Below are 17,744 nucleotides of genomic sequence, written 5' to 3' on the forward strand. Positions count from 1 at the left end.
TTTCTAGATGATATTACAATACTGATTCTTTCGCTGTTGCAGATTTGAGCTTCTGCACAAGATTATACTGGAAATTAAGTCGTTTTTCTAATGGGATATAAAACAACTTGTGGTTGGTGTGGTTAAGCTGCGTTTAAAGCTCCTTTGCAGCATGACAAGTGTGAAGCAGCTGAAGCATTCCAGTGAGTCTAACCCCAGTATCTGTGACAAAGTGAACTTCAATGGATAGAAGATTATTCATGATCTGATCTTAACTCTAAAGGAAAGATGAGTTATTTGAAGTATTTGATAAGTAGGACTGAAGGTTTGAGGTTTCCTTTCTATTACCAGAAATGTGTGAAGTACACATCTTGAGTCATGTTGTGTCTTCATACACACTTATATCCAGGGTGTTCCTTGGTCCTACAAAACAGTTTTATCTGTAAAGAACCAATCTGAGCATTCCTGTTTGTGAAAACATCCATTAAACTAGTGGATCTTTGTTTCTCATTTTTTTACTGCAGTAGTTGGCTCAAGAGAGAGTTACCTAGAAATAACCTATGTTTTCTTCTCTGTTTGAGGGGAAAGAGGTGGGGCTGAGAGCTCAGCTTTGTGAACCAACCTACTGCTGCTCCAGCAACTAGTTAGCAAGAATTGCAGTTTTGTTTTTTGTTTAAGGATGCTGTGGTTCCAATACCACAGTCTCTGCCCCTAAGATGCTTTCATTTAATGATTTTCTTGCCTCTTCTCCCTCCTTTCTTATCTCTCTTTCCAGTTTCTCTTTCCTTACTTTGTTTTCCAGTTGTCATCTTGTTTGATTGGACAGTTACTTTGGTGATTGAGGACTACATTTTATGACCCATGTGCACTAGGTCACATCAAAGATCCATCTAGCCCACATCTCTGTCACAAAAAGCAGAGACTTAAGCAGAGACATAACAATAATGGAATTATGGAGCGATACTTCTAAGAAGTACCCCTCCAACTCCAGTGACCTGGACATTTCCTGAGACAAAGGTGGGGCGTGTTTAATGGCCCTCCGTGGATGTTTTTTCCTTCTGAGACTTGACTTCATCATCTGTGTCCATGTAAACTTCTGGCATTTGTCACATCCTGTGGCAATGAGTTCCATCAGTTAACAATGTTCTGTGTGAAGAAGTGCTGCCTTTGTTATTCTGAACCTGACATCTGCTACCTCCATTTGAGGCACTCCAATTACTATGAAAAGGTATTACAAGGAAAAAAAAAAAAGTGAACGATGATATTCTACCATGTCCAGTATTCTAAGGTGCTTATTTTCTAGAAATGAGAAATAATAGAGATTAGATATGAGGAAAGTGGCACCCATGTAAGGAAGGCAAAGAGAGTGAGGTTGAAAAAGTTGGGTAGGTTTGGGTTTTTGTTTTCTTAAGATACTGACATAGATGGTAATAGAAGGGTAAATGATGTGCATATTTTGCAACATCTGAACTGTTTTTGATCCTCTCAAGGTGTTCAAGGAAGTGTCCCAGGTCAGGTTAGCATCTATTCTTTTTTTTTTCCCTTTTGCATTTTTCAGATCTAAATGTATTGATTGTAAGTAGTCCAGGAGAGTAAACTTGTCATTAAAATTTTGAAGAATAAGGTTTGCAAATCTTCGTGTATCTGTCTGCTACCAGCCAGTGTTGGAAGGAAAGTCTGGTTGGGGTAGACTTGTGGTTTGACCCAGTGTGGCCATTACAGTGAAGGATCATGCTGTTTGGGCCTTTTCTCAGTCGAGGAAGGCTTTTCCTCATGCCACTGATGTTCTTTCCTCATGTTCTTGAAGACTATGCAGGAATGGTGTACGGCCTAATAGTCCAAAGGATGATACATCTGTCCCCATCTGTGGTGGGAGAAGGTAGGGCAGAAGGACAGTGACTCCTTAAATAGGTTCTTCTCTACTTGCTTTGCTCTTTAGCATCTACACATGCCAGCTTGACTAAATAGTAGTAAGGAACGTGTAAATTAGTCAGGAATCAAAGGCAAAGAGGCAGAAAATCAAAAGCGACTCTGCTTAACCTGACAAAGATGAAATTGTTTGACAAAGTTCCAGTCTTGATTGAGCGAAACACAGAAGAAATCCTTTTTTTTTTTTTTTTTTTAACTCATCTTCTCCCCCCTTCCCGCCCTCTGCTCCCCTGGAGAGAAGTCTGGATGTAACACTATTGCTAGGACTAGGCCTATGATTAAGTTCTGTTTTTCAAAGGTGATCCCAGCATGATTAAAACCAGGTGGCCCCCATGGCGTGCAGCAAGGGAGCCAGATGTGCTCTGCAACTGGATTGCCATTTCCTAGCCCAGCTGCAAACATTTGATTGTCCACTCGCTCTGGGTATTACTGCCGTGACCTTCTCTCTTCCTTACCTCCCCCGTCTCCTGTCTACTTCCCCCAGTGACATTTGAGAGGAGAGAAGTCCCTTTAGACTTGTTTGTCACTGTTACAACCATCCCTTTCTCCCTTCACCTCCCTGCTCCCAGCCTTGGTTCCGCACTTCCATTATTCACAGATGTTAGAGGGTAGGAGCTGACAGCATTGGCTTTTACCTCTCTCTTTCCTTTATTTGGATTTTTTTTTCCTCTCTCCATGTTCCGGCGTGTGTGCACTGACCCCAAAGCACTCCCAAGTCAACTGGCAGCGTCTGAATCCACTTAAAGGTGAAGGGATAAAGCAATTTTCTTCGAGATGTGGCATAAACTGTTTAGTTCTCGCTGTCTCCAAAGGCCTGTAATGAGAGGGTGGCCCTGTCCCAGAACAAGCCCTGTCTCACCCTGATCTATAAAATTTGGAATAGGTTAATCTTTTCCCAGAGCGCTGGCCTGTCAGCCCTTTTTTGCTGAATTAGGGCTCTAATGCATGGATGGTGTCAATAATTGCCTAGTAAGCCATACTTAAAAAAAGAGTCACAATCAATCGTCCCAACATTAGGATGTCATAATGCATCAATCCTGCATTAGGAAGTTGTAATCCATCAACTCGACATCAGAAGGGACAGTGGGGTGGTGGGAGCTCAGTTCAGGCCTAGGGGAGGCTGGAACTGTTCCACGGGTTTTGCAGCAGCTCTGGATTTGCTCTCAAAGGGTTGTTTTGTTTTGTCTTCCCACCTTTTGCAAGTTGATACTGAACTCAATAAATATTGAAACCTCTGGAAAGAGAGGGGCTGGTGATGCTAGTTTGAAGAGGTCGGAGACAACATGGGTTTGCCGAGCTTCTCATTTCCTTCTAACGGGCAGAGTTCAATTTTTTTTCTTGTCTGTACTTTCTTCTCCTCCAGTGTGTGACAAGAGAATGAAGGCATCCATAGTGGTTCCAGACCCGACTGCTGTCCTCTTTCTCTGGAACTACCTGTTAGTGCTAGTCTGTAGGTCACCCTTTGCTGTGTTACGTTTTAAGCTTCCCCAAATCAAACCTCCGTCTGACTTGCAGTTCCTCTCGGTAACTTTCTCTGCCCATTTCAGATCTGCCGAGCCCTGTCTGTTCTGCCCTGCAGAGGTCTTCCCAGTTAGGGCAGAAACCCCTGAGCTGAGCTGAATGTTGTTTCACTTCTCTGGAACAAGCCCAAGGGTGGCAATTGCTGCTCGAATCAGGGACTGCATGCAGTTCTGTGCAGGTGAGGCTAAGGAGTTCCCTTGCTACATCACATATACGCAGGCCTCAGTCTTAAAAATGAACAATCACAGGACTGTCAGACGGTTACAGACAGGAGCTGTCTCAGAAGTACTGCTCAGTGCAGGCACCAAGTGTCTGCAGATCTCTCTGTTTAACACTCACAGTTTCCTTTCTCACCAGGCACAGGAGCTGAGATAACTAAGGGTTCAGTCTTACAGGTTTGAAAGAGCTTTCAGCCTGTGTCCTGGGCAAAAGAAACAACTGACCTGCGGGGAGTCAGATGGAGCAAATCTTACCTGGTCGTCAGGTGACAAGAAAGGTGAAAGCTCCAGCTGCTGCTGTTAATAGCAAACAAGGATTTCCACCCGCATTACCCTGCCTTACACATTTGATGCTGAGCGAGGAGCTGGATTGGGGATGAAATGATTGATGGGACCTGTGCAGGAAAGAGCCGTGTTTTCCCCAGACTGGGATTGGAGGTTACTAAGAAGCTCTGGGTGTACAGAGCTGCTTCACTCCAGCTGGAGGTTTCTCAACATGGCTAGCAGTCTTTGGTCTTCCTTAAAGATGTTCTCTGAGGCTCTGAAGCAAAACCTCTGGAAAATATCTGCTGCTAAGCAGCCTGCCTAGGCACATGTGGTGTGACAGTAGCTGCAGCCATATTTTCTGCTGTTTGGTAAGGCCTAGCTCTATGCTGTTCAAAATGCAGAAGAAAGGCATAACTTGTTCCCCAGAGCACAAAAAAATGGAGAGAATTCACAGAAGATGAGCATTCTGGAGTAATAATTCAATTTAAAATGTGATGTCATTTCTTTTTGGCACCGAGGAGGGAGAAACAATTATGATGGAAACATGAGTGCAGTAAAAGGCAATATTTTGGTCAGTGGCAGTGGGCCAGATGGAAGAGTCACAAGGAATGACTGCTAGGGTAAACACAGACCATGAGCTATCTCCAGAAGTTCTTCTGCTTTGATAGGAGGACCGTAGTTGGTTGCTTCTGTGAAAGAAATGAATGACCAAAATTGTTGGTGTCCTTTTCGGGTGTTTCTTAGTTTTTATTTTGTGGAGTTTCTTGTGTGACTGCAGAAGTTAGTCATGAGAATCTATACTTTTTTTCTTGACTTGATTTTAAGAATTACTGGCTTTCTGTAGAACATTTGGTGTGCATAGATGATAAGATAAATACTTAAATACTGATAAACAATACTGATAAATACTGATGGTTGTTTTTTTGTTTTGTTTTTAAGTAAGTATTAGCTCTTGACTGAGATTTTCAAAACTGCCTTAAGCCATTTGAAATGGGTGTCTAAACCCCGCTGGAAGATGGAAAATCCTTTCCTTTGAGTGCCTTGAGATGTGGCTGAGCTTAGCAGAATAGCCATGAGTGATCTATTCCACCTACTTTACATGCAGTCACCTTGCTTTCAGTCCTACCCTCCTGAAGAAATCTTTTTCACCATGACTGAAAACGCTGCTCTTAGAAAAGTTGGTAAATTCCGGTATGGCTTCTGTCCTTGTGTCATCACATTTCTTATATCCTCTCTGGGTAAAGCACTGAAGATGCTATCGAGAGAGAAACGCAGCAACATTTCCCTCTGAAAGAGCCACTCTGCTCAGACTGCAGCTCACAGGGTGAGGCCCAGGATCCGTTTTATCATCAGCCTCTGGCTTTTGCTGCCTCACCTCATACTTTGAGGAGGATTTGAGCCATGCACAATCCTGTGGCAGTAGTGACCACTGAAATCTTGCTGTTCGGCCTTGGCTGAATTATCTCTGATGCCACAAGAACACCACTCTCGAGTGACCTTCGTAGTTGATCTGGTTCTAATTATAATCCAAGTAGTTTTAAGCATTCATTTAAATGTCTTCTTAATTGCAACCTAATTTCTTGAATTGTAGCCCATTCATCAGTTGTTAATCATTTTTTAATTGTGTGGAAAGTTTGAAGGGTTAGTAACAAGTCATTTGTTAGGTAGAGGTCATGAAAAGGGTTATAAAAATTGCTTGACTGACTTTAAATAATAAATTAACAAATGGGCATACTCCAAAATTTTAAGTTATTTCAATATTTGCTCTTGCAAACTAAGTATTACAGGTCAGGAAGAGTGAATTTGGTTTCTCATGCAAATATGGATGTTGGATCTGTTGAGAGTGCCCTTGCTTCTTGGGAAAGCAACGAATGACAAAATTAATGTTTTTTAATGACCTTTTAATTTGAACTGGATTGAAATTGGTAATGAGGTTCTGACTGTAACCTTTTAAAGGCAGGCATACTAGGATGAAGAAACAAAGAAGAAAGAAAACAGTGTCTTTTTCAAGTGTTTTTTTAATATTTTTTTTTAAATAAAATCTTCTGACTGTTTCTAATAAGACCAGCTGTGAGCAGGAGTCACTGGAAAAAGAAAGGATGTGAAGCTGAAACGAAACAGTGTTTAGGATGACATTCGTCACTTCCTCAGGTTCTGATCTTGTATTTCAATTTGTTGCTTGGCTTTGTCCCATTTCGTAGGGATAACCTTGTTCTGCACTATAGGCTCATTATGGCAGTGAGTCTGGTGACTGAGCTGTGCACAGTTTTCTCTTGTAGAAAATAAGAGGCTCTGTGTTAGGATGAGATTCAAGGTGATATGGAGCCTCGTCTGGAATAAATGTCTCAATATCAATTCTTTCTCTTTGGATATCGGGTCATGGTGTCAGTGTAAGCACTGGGAGTTTGGGAAGTTTCCTGCTACAGCGTAAAGAAAATTTTTTAGGAGCAACATGGATCCTGTCAAAACTGCTGAAATAACCCCAAGATCATCAAACTCCTCCCGCTATTGGTGCTTGAGAAGAAAATTCCTTATTACCTTCCTTGCTGTGAAATGCTATGGACTATCTGTAGATCTGGTGGTGTTTTCCTGCAAGAGACAGTATAACATGGAAAGGCAAAATGCTGTAGAAAACATCACGCTGAGAAAGCTTTGCTGAAAACTGTCTTGTACCAAGTACGGAGATTCTGCATTCGGCCTTCTCTTAAACTTTCATGTTCCCCAAATATGACACTTTCACTGACTTCTGAACAGATTGAATTTTCCATTTGCTTCCTCAGTCCTTTGCCTTATATCCCAACTTAATTTTTTGTAACTTCAATTCCTGATAAGGAAGACCACCTTCCTCTCATCTTGCTTATGTGCATTTATTACAGCTGCATGAGAGATGTCTGCCAGGTGATTTACTGCTGAGTTTGGGGAAAGATTTGTATCGGAAGGTCCCTCCATTCAGCCATAATTTAGAGCCATTTCTTAAATTCCCCAGAAAGTTAACTTCTGTGAGCTTCCCTCCCTTTGTACCTAGACGAGAAAATAAATACGCATCATCTTTGGAGGGGATTCCAATCAACATATGGGCAAACGTGAAGAGAGTGATTGGAAATTGAAAGCGTCTATTTGCCATATATCAAGAAGGTATTTAGGATATATTGTCTTTCCTTACGGGATGTGACGGGAGCTATAGGCAAAGCTCACGTATGGAGCGCTCTCACCGGAAGGAACAGATTATCAGAGGAAAAAATCCTTTAGACAATGCCTAAGATGGAGCAGCACAAACACAGTTTGTTCTGTGAGACTTCATAACCCCAGTGAACTATAATCTTACCCTTTCTTTCCTGTTTCTCTCCCCATGTTCTCCCCCGAGGCTTGCAGCACTGAGGAATTTTTCTCCTCTGAAGAGACAAGGAAAAGGAGGAGAAAAAAGAAGAAAGTCCCAAGTTTCATTATCCTGATAGCACCCCAAAAGCACAGAGCTGTCATTAGCTCCCACTTGGAGGGGTCACCACAGCCAAAAGGAAAAATCCAATACTAAGTTGATCCAGATAAAAAAAAATATGTTTCACAGTTAAAGATCAATCTGATTTGAGTGTTTTGAATATATTTTGTATCTTGCTTAGTACTTCCCAGAGTGAAACCCTTCTTTTTCCCCCTTCCCTTTTCATTTCTTTTAAGTTGCAAAAAAGCGACTTCCAAACAAGGCGAGAGCATCTCTCAGTTGCTTGCAGTGCTGCCTTCGATTTCTGCAAGGGTGTTGTAGCTATAATCCAGGACAGGGTTTGATTGATCAAGTTTCTAGACAAATGGTGCTGGTTACATGCAAACAGGAATTTTATTATGGCAGCCTTCTGAAGCCATGAAGCAGATGTGTGGCTGAAGATGGCTTGCCAACTTTCTTTTCTTGTTTTTTCTTTTTTTTTCTTTTTCCTTTTTCTTTCCAAAAATCAGGGTTGGACTTAGTATTCTTCTTTAGAATGAAAGCCTGAAAGTGTTTTCTGTTTATATGTTTGTTTTATATTAAAAAACCAAACCAAACAAAACAAAAAACTATTGTGTCTTGAAATTATCAGAAATATGAAGTTACCTTTCATGTTTTTTTTCCTGGACGACTGCTTCCATTTGCCAGAGATGCTGTGCTCTTGAGTACTGAAGGGAGGAGAGAATTTTTAAGAAGAGGTTACTTATGTCTGACGTGTTAATGTTAGTGGTGTTAGATACTAACAAAAAAACAAAACAAAAACAGAATGTAGAGAACACTAGAGGGTTAGTAACCAAATTCCTTTCCTTTTCAAGTCCTTCCAGCCTTTTATGTCACTTGATGTCACCATTTAAGTGACAGTCATTGCTGTGTGAACCATTGAACTTCATAAAGCAGATGTTTACTAATGACACCTGGACAAAAACCATCCATGATAGAGCTCCCTCTCCTTCACCTCTAAGTTTCATCTTCAAATGTACAGAACAGTAATCTGATGAAACAGTTCTACTGAGCAGCTAAAAATGCTTCTTCTGGATTTCTTCATCCTACCTGTATGTGAAACAGGAAAGTAATGTCCAAGCCCTTGTGCCATTCACAGCAGAGGTGTGCACAGCACTCAGGAGGGTTTGCTGTGCCGTGAGCTGGAGCAGCACCCCTGGGGCTGTCTGTGTGTGCCTGAGGGGCTCTGGGAGGAGACACCCCCCTGCCAGCTGTGCTGCTGTGAGTGAGTGCTGTGATTTTGGGATGACATGGTGTGTCAGACTGACCCTACTGTACTGCAGCCACCAGGCTGGCCAGGTCTGCCTGCAAACGAGGAATCATCCCTGCGTGACGCTGATAGCGGTCTGTAAAGCTGCAGCTCTTGTGTAGCTCTTAAATGGAGTATTGATTAGACATGAAGAAATATAATAACATAATATTTTTCCGTGTAGCTACTGTCTTCCTTCAGTGGGAGATTTTACTTTTCATCTGAGAAAACATAAAACTAGTTAAAACTTCTAAGAATTTTCTGCTGTATTCTTGCTTAGACATCGGAGCAGCTGGCAGTGAGTTCACTCTTTTGGAAAAACTATGTAAATTTAGGGATTCTGTAGAGTAATCCTGCCTGTTTGGTTTCATTTGGTTTTGCCTTTAGTTCCTTCATTTCAGTCACTGACATCCCTGTGCTGGGCAGAGGAATGCTTTCCATCAGATCTTGCTGTCACTCCTGTTCCATACCTGCCTAGCTGAAAAAGTTCCATTTTCGTCTTTGTACCTGACATAAATCTCAGCCAGACCATCCAGTGGTGCTCAGAAGCCCCTGACTTGTTGCTCTGTCCTTACAGGCACAGCTACTGCGGGGAGAAACTCCAGTGTCTGCCTCCTGTCAGGAGTCTGGCACTAATGTCTCTACATGACTGCAAGTATATGTTAAAAACAAAATATACTACTTTTCCCCCTCTTTTTCATCCTAGTATGTCTGGCTTTGTCCCTGAAGCTTGTCCTTGGCTTCTTGCTTAAATTTGGGTGTTGCAGCCCACCAACCTGTCCTTCATATCCTGCATGCAGCCTGCCCAGAGGGACTGGGTTTGTAGATGCAACACCAAGCCCTCAGAGCAGTGTTGGGGTAGGCTCAGGGGGGGCTGTTGTTACATCTTCCCCCCACTATTTCCAGTTGTAGATATTGGGAATGCAGCAGGCTTGAGTTTGGCTGTGCATGCAATGAGAACAGTTTTAAAGTTCTGACGTTATCCTGATTGCTGTGCTTTTAAAAAAGTGAGAAAAGACAACGAAAGTGAGAAAGGATGAGTGATTCCAGATCACGACTTGGTAAGAATTAATCTTCTACAATTACTGAATTTATGTAATCGGTAACCTGGTCTGTAACACAGAAAACATCCAGAGGGATTCAGTAAGTGTTGAAGAGGTTTCTTACCCAACAGGTCCTTTTGTAAAGGGGACTTCATTAAAACTTTGACACTAATTATCAGGGGAAACACATTGGTTTGGGATTCCTCCCTAAAAAACAAATATTCTCAGTATCCCTAGAGATAGCTACCTCTGGCCCTCTTGCTTGGGGGTTGTGATTATTTAAGATTTCAGGCATTTAGCACGGCGTGTCCTTGTTTTACCACACTGTGACTTTTGGCTAGCTAATGTATACTAAAGTAAGTTTTATTAGTGGGAACAATGTCAGTAGTATACTTCTAATATGAGAAGTTGTACTGTGACCTGAGGGCTCCCTATAAAGAGAGAATGTTGTAAAATATTGCATCCTGGCTGCATTTTCTTTTTCCTCTAGGAATCTCCATGCATCTTTAGACAGTGGTGCTGCTTGTAGAAAAAAACTCTTGCTTTCAGAGGCAGTAAATGCTAAACAGACCAACTGGTGATCCAGCCCCTTTCTCCCCTGGGCCTTTCCAGGGGAAATTTTCTGTGAATGACTTTAGCAGAACCTCTTGAAGAGCCATGAAATACACGGCGATGAGATCACAAGGACTCTATTTAATAGGATTTCTTTTTTGGGGTCCCGAGAGTAATGTCATGCCAATAATTTACCACTGCAGCTCCCTTTCTGTTTCTTAACAGCTCTAAAGAACCCTAAATAGCTTCCTTCAGAAAAACAAAACGAAACAAAAAAACAACCAAGCAGTCAAACAAACAAACAAAATCCACACACCTATGCCTGCAGTGCAAGGGCCTGATTCAAAATGCACCGAAGTCAGTAGGCATTTCAACAGTCTCTATAAATATCTCATACCAAACCTGTTTGACACCAGCAGGTCTCAGGTTTGTCTCTGGTTCAGGTTTTGTGTGTTTGACCCTTGTCAATTGGAAAACAGAAACAAAACAAAACAAATCCCAGAGAGCAGCAAGAAAAAAACGGTATTTTGAAGGATGGACTTGGGCCAGATCAGGAAATGTTAAGTTATCCCATCAAATTCATTAAAGTAAGCATATTTCTAAGTGCAGTCATACTCAGCTCTGGCTTTGCACAGAGAATACACACAGTGAATGGGAAAATGGAACCTTTGTCCAAAATAGAAAACATTTCCTGAACTCTCTTAACTTTTCTTTCTGGGGGAGAAATAAAATCTAAGGGAGAGCTAAGTTCTGTCGCCAGATCTTGCAGGTCATTTGAAGGGGATGTGAAATAGGGAAGTGTTTTCCAGATTCCAGACCTAAGGAAGAACCTGTCTCGAGGGGCTGGTGGTTGGAGCATTTCAGCTGGGCTCTGCAGCAGGCTCTCTCACATCTTCAGTGTAAGTAAGATACTTTCTATAGCTCTCAGGTCTTTGAATCACACCCAAACAAGTGTAAGATCTTTCTTAGGGGATCTTGCTACATGTCTGTGTTGCGGTGGAATTTATCAGGTAAATCAGGTCCTTCAGCCATGAGTTTTTACTGCAAATTTGAGGTAAGCAATTAGGAAAAGTGAGGTAAAAGCGCTTTTTTGATATAGTTCTGCCTCATTTCCTTCTGAGCTTGAATCGGGAAGTGCTAACTCAGTGTTTCTTGTAGCATTTGAGTATCATGGGATGATCTCATTTGAAGAGACTTGTTCATATAACGCTTGCATTTGGGAGGACAGGCCTTAGCAGTAATAATTCAGTCTGTGCAGTGATTTTTGGATGCTTGAGCTACCCAGCTGCTGTGCTAAGTTTAACTGGTGGATGAGATGGCACTTAATCTTGCACTGCCCAGAGTCATTGTCCTTTAGCAATCCCCAGAAGCCCTAGTCCTGCCTGACATCTCAGAAGACAGATCATGGACATCTCCCCCAGTCCATTCTTCTCTCGAAGGGGATGTTAAACAGAAATACAGGATTAAAGAAATTGAAGTTTGCTTGCAGCTGCTATGTCCTGTCTGTTCCACTTAGCATCCATAGTATTAAATGCCTTCTTCTGGGTGTCAGGTTCTGTCTGTGCGCAGCACCAAATTGCCAGCACAGTCCAGTGCTGATCACTCTCCCTTTGCTGATTGATTCCACCTTTGTATCTGGCTCCTACCCCCACTGCTGGTAGTGTCAGCAGCCTATTTGATGTTGAATGAATTAGCACCAAAGAAATAGCTGATAAAAAAATACACATTACCACCAAGCAAAGTACAAAGAAGGAAGTGGCTTCCTGAAGTTAGCTTTCAGTAAGCATCTGGGAACTCTCAGTGTCTAGCACCAAACCACGTTTTGCTATAAATGCTTTAGTTTGATCAGGAGTTTTTCCCAAAGGAATGAACCAGTTCTAACAAGCAAATGCAACTTTGTGCTGAGACACTTGAAATAAAGGTCTCGCATCATGTAATTGTGGGGTCTGACACTACGCATGGAAGTTGTAGACTTGGTGCACATGGTTTTTGTGTGTGTAAGTATGAAATTTCCTCCAATTTCCATTCATGGATGTTGGCAGGGCAGAGGATACGTATGTCCCAAGCTAGTCTTTGGAGAGAAAAATGCACATAAAAGCAATGATGATAATGAGAATGGGCAGCTTGTGTCCATGAGCTTTTTGGGAACCAACATAATCCTGGCTGCTGTGATGGGCTAAAGCCAGAGAAATCCTTTTTTTTTTTTTTTTTTTTTGTAATTTCTGGAACATCCTGAATATTGTTTTCAAAGCAAGGAACTTTCTGGGAAATCTTTCGTAAGTGTTTTCATCTGTAATTTGATGTTAGACTGCTCCAGAGACTGGCTCTGGCATTCAGTACTGGTCCTGTATACATTTTATTGTATTAAAACCTTTTGTTCATTTCTCACTCCTAACTTCAGTGGAATTATCTTGTTAGGGAATTGTCTGCTCCTGTGTCTAAGACAGAGCTCCAGAGGATCTCACAAGCAGCTAAGTGGCATCTTTGTAGGAGAGTTCCCTTACCTCTCAGGGAAGAAAATACTTGAGAAGCCTGGTGGCAATTTTGCTTAGTTTCAGGTCCATAATTTTCAATTTTAGGAATCCTCAGGAACATCTCTTCCCGCCAGACCCCCAAGCAGTGCTGTGAACTCTGGATACTTTGAGATCTGTGGAATACAGAAGGAAAGTTGTTGCTGGAGAAGATACACTTGGTATATTTAGCATACATCTTCAAATTCAAGGTATCCCTCTTCCCATTGTGTGAGCTGCGGGTTAAGGTGTCTTGTAACATGGATTCTCCCAAGAACAGAGCACTACATTTTTGCTGCTCCTGTGTTAAAAACCCACAGCCTTGTCCTTCTTCCTGATATCTTCATCAAATTCTTGTTGAAACATGTTTTTAAACACACACACACGCACACGCACGCACAACCCAGCAGTGAAAGCTCTAACTTAACGCCTCATGTTCTTCTCATATTTCCAAAGCACTGAGGCCTTGAGAATATGTTTCCAATATCCTCTCATCTCTCTCTGTTAGTGTTTTACTCAGCTCCATGCTGTGCAGGTCCTGACCCCTGCAATCTCCAGGGGAAGGGGGCGGGAGGGGGGGTCAGGCCATGTTAGAAAGCTGCAGGCCACAGCCTGTGAAATAAGCCCGGTTTCCTCGACTCCTTTAATACATTTAACCTGGAAGAGGCCGTTGCCGGCCAAAGATTAGATTACCGATGTTGGCATGTTTGGCCTAACAAATGGCAAATGGATGACGTGCCAGGCAACAGCTAATCACTGTTGACACAGATCTATTGCGAGGCCTTTCAGAGGAGGGGATAGTTCATGTCTGCAATGGAGTTTTGTCTTGACGACTGAAAAGGGAGTTGAGAAGTTGAGAAGGCCACCGGAATACCTGTCTCTTTGAATCTGAGGACTCCCAACCTGTGTGTCAGTTTTAAAGGTCTCCCTGGCCCTCTCAGAGGACGATCTAAATGTCCCGGCCTCCTCCAGGCAATAGGACAGGAGAGCTTGAACCCATCTCATAGCAAACCTGCTCTGCGTGCGGGTGTGCACGTCTCTGTGTATCCTCTGTCTTCGCTGTCACCGGCTGTGGGACTGAAAGAAAATGAATACTTTCTGCTTTATTCCTTTAAAGGGATAGTAGGGTCAGCCAGTCTTGCTTGGAGAAGTGTTTTTCTAACGGCCTTGCTGTGCTTATGGCTTTAAAAGTGTTTTCTTGCTCCTTTGCTGTAGCGTGTCCCTCACAAGAGGGTACAAGTGGGAGATAATGAGCGGCGTGCGGCCGGGCGATGGCTGCAGAGCTGTTCTCAAGCTTAATTTCTGATCAGCTGTTCCTTGGTTCCTCTAATGTCTGAAAGGCTGCATTATGTCTTTCCTTTGCATGCTGCTGAATGCTTTCACCTCCGCTCTGAGGTCACTGTACAATGAAGGTAGCGTTTCTTTTTCCAGGTGCACCATGATTTTTAAGTTCTCATTCCAGGTTTATGCTATTTTAATTTCTTTTTGGGTGGGTGGAATTGTTAAGGTTTTGGAAAAGACCGTGGTAACAGAAAAAGATGGTCCTAAATCATAGAATGCCGTTGCTATCAGTACTTAGCATCCAGAACGTTTTTTTTGCTATACCTTGAACTTTTTGTGGCACTGCTGTGTGATGCTGCACGCTGCGTGCCTTATGGCCCGTTGGGTCTGAGGTTCAGAGCTGCTGCACAGAGGAGTGTTTTTCCCATTTCTCATGAAACTCAGCAAAGCAAGCAGCAGAGCCTGGCTCCTCATTCTGTTCTGTGAACTGTTTGCTCATGTTCTCTCTAGCTCTTTTGTTCCCACAATAATAGTTTTTCCCAAACTTTTGAGGTATGTTTTGCACCACTCGTTCTCTGAGTTTACTTTTAAGCTTGCTTGTCTCTCGGTAGTTTCTTCTCCAGGGGAGCAGGGCACACACAGTCAGTGCTGTTGTGGTTTCCACTCCCGGTCAGTGCTATCGCCTTCACCTTTTTTATGTGGGCCAGCAAGAGAAATCCTTCTGTGAGTGTAATCGATGTGAATTTTGGAAGAAAGACTTGGCTAATAGCTGAAATGATCAGTCACAAGATCTCAGTTCCTTTCCTAGCTGCTATCTCATATAGCCTTAGTTAGGCTAATTGTCTTGTACCTTTTCAGTTCTTCAAATCTAAACTTAGATCAAAATGTCTTACTGAATAAGGGAGCTCTGAAGGCTTTGCCGGGCGGCAGGGAGGAGGAGCAGAATCTGAACCACTTCAGCGAGGTCAAGGGAAGGAGATTGCAGCAAGATCCTGCTGGAGAGCTCGGGCTGCTTGTCTGGGCGAGTAAGACCAGTCTGTATGGAGCTCTCTGTGCAAAATCAAGGAGCATTTAGATGAGAGCCAGTCTGTTAGGAGGTCTGCAGGCTGGGGTTAGCGTGAGCAGGGCCTAGGTAGGGTGTGGAAGGGGAGAGGAAGACTATAGCAAAATGGAAAATGTAACGTGCCGAAGCCTGACATCTAGTAAGCAGCAAACAGGCTGAGATTCAACTAAGAGGGCACACATTTCGTTTGCCTCATTGAGCTGATGGCATTAGATCCATAGCCTTACTTTCTGCTTTCCTGTTAGTGTTTAGAGCTCATATGTTTGATGGCAGATTATCATTCTGATACCTTTCTTCAGAAGGCATCTGTACAAATGTATTTGATGCTGTTGACAGCCTGGTCGGCTGCCAGTCAGTTTTATCTTCAGTGTCTGATTTCAGTTATAAGAATTTCTGTTGCAGATCAATCTTGTGCACCTAGCTGTTTGTGATCTTCATTGGGCCTTGGCGGGCCAAGATACATCACATATAATTTTGCCTTGGTCCAGAACTCAATTTACCTAATTTTAGACATGCAACTATTGTCAAGTCAAAAGGAGCTGCCTATATTTCCAATACAATCAGTGAAGAAAAACAGGCAAAACAGGCAACTATCTAGGGAGCGTTCATCCTACCTTAAAATGTAAGGTGTGTGACTGAAATCCTGGAGTAGCCTTTCGGAAACACTGGTTCATCTTTTGCAGAAATAGGAAATCTGCATGGCTAAACTACACCTGGAAAGCCATTAGACATGAGGAACTGAACTGAATGCCAGCTTTGGATGGTAGATCTCTGATAGAGATTGAAGAGGGACTACCTCAGGGAACAATGTAAGATCTTTGGGTGCTTTCGATACCACTGCCAGCAAAGTGCTGCTAAATCCCAGTGCTGCAGCAGGAGTGGCTGGTGCTGCTTCACACGGCTGTTCCTTCACATGTTCCAGGTGTTGGACAGTCACTCAGTGCTGGAGGAGGCAGTGCTTTGCTTTGACTCCTTTATTCTTCTTCCTGGCTAGTAGGATGGTCAGTGCTTTACTGCTCTGCTACTTAAAGGATGTGTTCTTCTGTTTAGCTTCAGCTCAGCTGTCCAGCACCAAACGCAGTGTGAGATTTCGCTTTCTGAAGGCAGTTACTGAGCGTGGCCACACATTGATGAGGCTCATGCATTTGTGAGACCTGCTCTTTTCCATAATTTTTTCACTTCCTGGCTTCGTAGTACAGTGTTTTTATATCTGTAGCTGGTTTGGGGGAAAATTTAACATTTGTTTATCTTCAATAACTGGAAGAATTAATGAGTCTCTGTGCTATAGACATGGATGCAGAAGTAGGATAGATCTGTGTACAGAACAAGTCTTTATGACCCAGGTGGGCTCATCTTTGTCCCTGGAGTGGTGTTAGAGCTGCAGAAAGTGGGGTGGCCAGAAAATGTAATCTTGGACATGTTGGTAATTTGCAGCACTGCAACTGAAAAACAAGAAATTTTGCTACTAATATCCACACAGATGTAATAGTACTACAAAATACGATCACGAAAGGTAATTTCAACTTTGCATTTAAGGGTGTGCTTACGTATTTGGTTACATGTCCTGGTATTGTGTGTCCCCAGTTTGCTCCCTGCTCCTGTTATAGAAACGTGGGTAGTGCCTTATGTTCCCCATCACATTTAAAACACTAACAATCCAAGTAAAAGATGGAACCCAAAAATATATTACATTGTTTTTGCCAGGGGACATGTTTGTTGCTGCCGTTTTCTTCAGAAATTATGAAAGAAATTATTAAAGAAAAATAAGAGTGAGAGGGCAAAGGGAGGGGGGCACATCTGTGTGTAAGGAGCCTGGAGTTGGGGAGGAGAGAGCCTGACTTGCTGTGTAGCTCCCAAGTCGCACAGCCTCTGTCGTGGATGCTGAAAGCTGTTCCTTGGTCATGCGTGCAAAGGCTATAAGGTGGGGGCAGAGTAGGACCTGGGGGAAGGAAGAGAAGAGAGCGAAGATGTTGAGGGGGTGGGGAGATGTGGAAAAAACAAAACAGTTACAGGGCAGAGGAAGGGAGGATGGGTTTAGTTTAATTAGGAGGACACGAGAGAAAGCTCAGAGCAGCACATACACACGCGCGCACACCCACCCTCTGCTCCACACCCTCACCCCCCAGAAAAAAAAAATTCATCACACCGATTTTTTCATGGTCTGGCAGTCAAGTGATAAAATTATCAGATGAGGGTCCCATTCTCCTTTCCCGCAGTCACTTTCGCCAAGTGCACCACGTCTGAAATAATGAAGCAGATTTGATTAAATTTTCGCTGGCTGAAGCAGCCACGCTAATTTGGAGATGGGCTTATTAGTTTAATGACCGATCCGAATAATCAGAATTCATTAGCATTAGTGCCACTATTGTCAGCTCAACATTAGCCCTGGGCTTCAGTACACAAAGATGCATAGTTATATATTTAGAGAGAGAGAGGCTGTATTTATACACAGTGAAAGAGAGAGGGAGAAAGCGATAGAAGAACTGTACGTCTGCATTTACATTTTATACTCGTATCTCTTCCTGCATTTCTCTGTCCTTTACTAATCTGCTAAAAGAATCAAATTAATAATGAGGCTCTGCCAGGGAGTTTTGGTCTTGGTCAGCTGTGGGTAATCCAGCCTGACACTTGGGGTAGGTAAATTTTGGGGCCCGATT

This window comes from Anas platyrhynchos, chromosome 16 (genome assembly GCF_047663525.1).
Source record: "Anas platyrhynchos isolate ZD024472 breed Pekin duck chromosome 16, IASCAAS_PekinDuck_T2T, whole genome shotgun sequence".
NCBI lineage: Eukaryota > Metazoa > Chordata > Aves > Anseriformes > Anatidae > Anas > Anas platyrhynchos.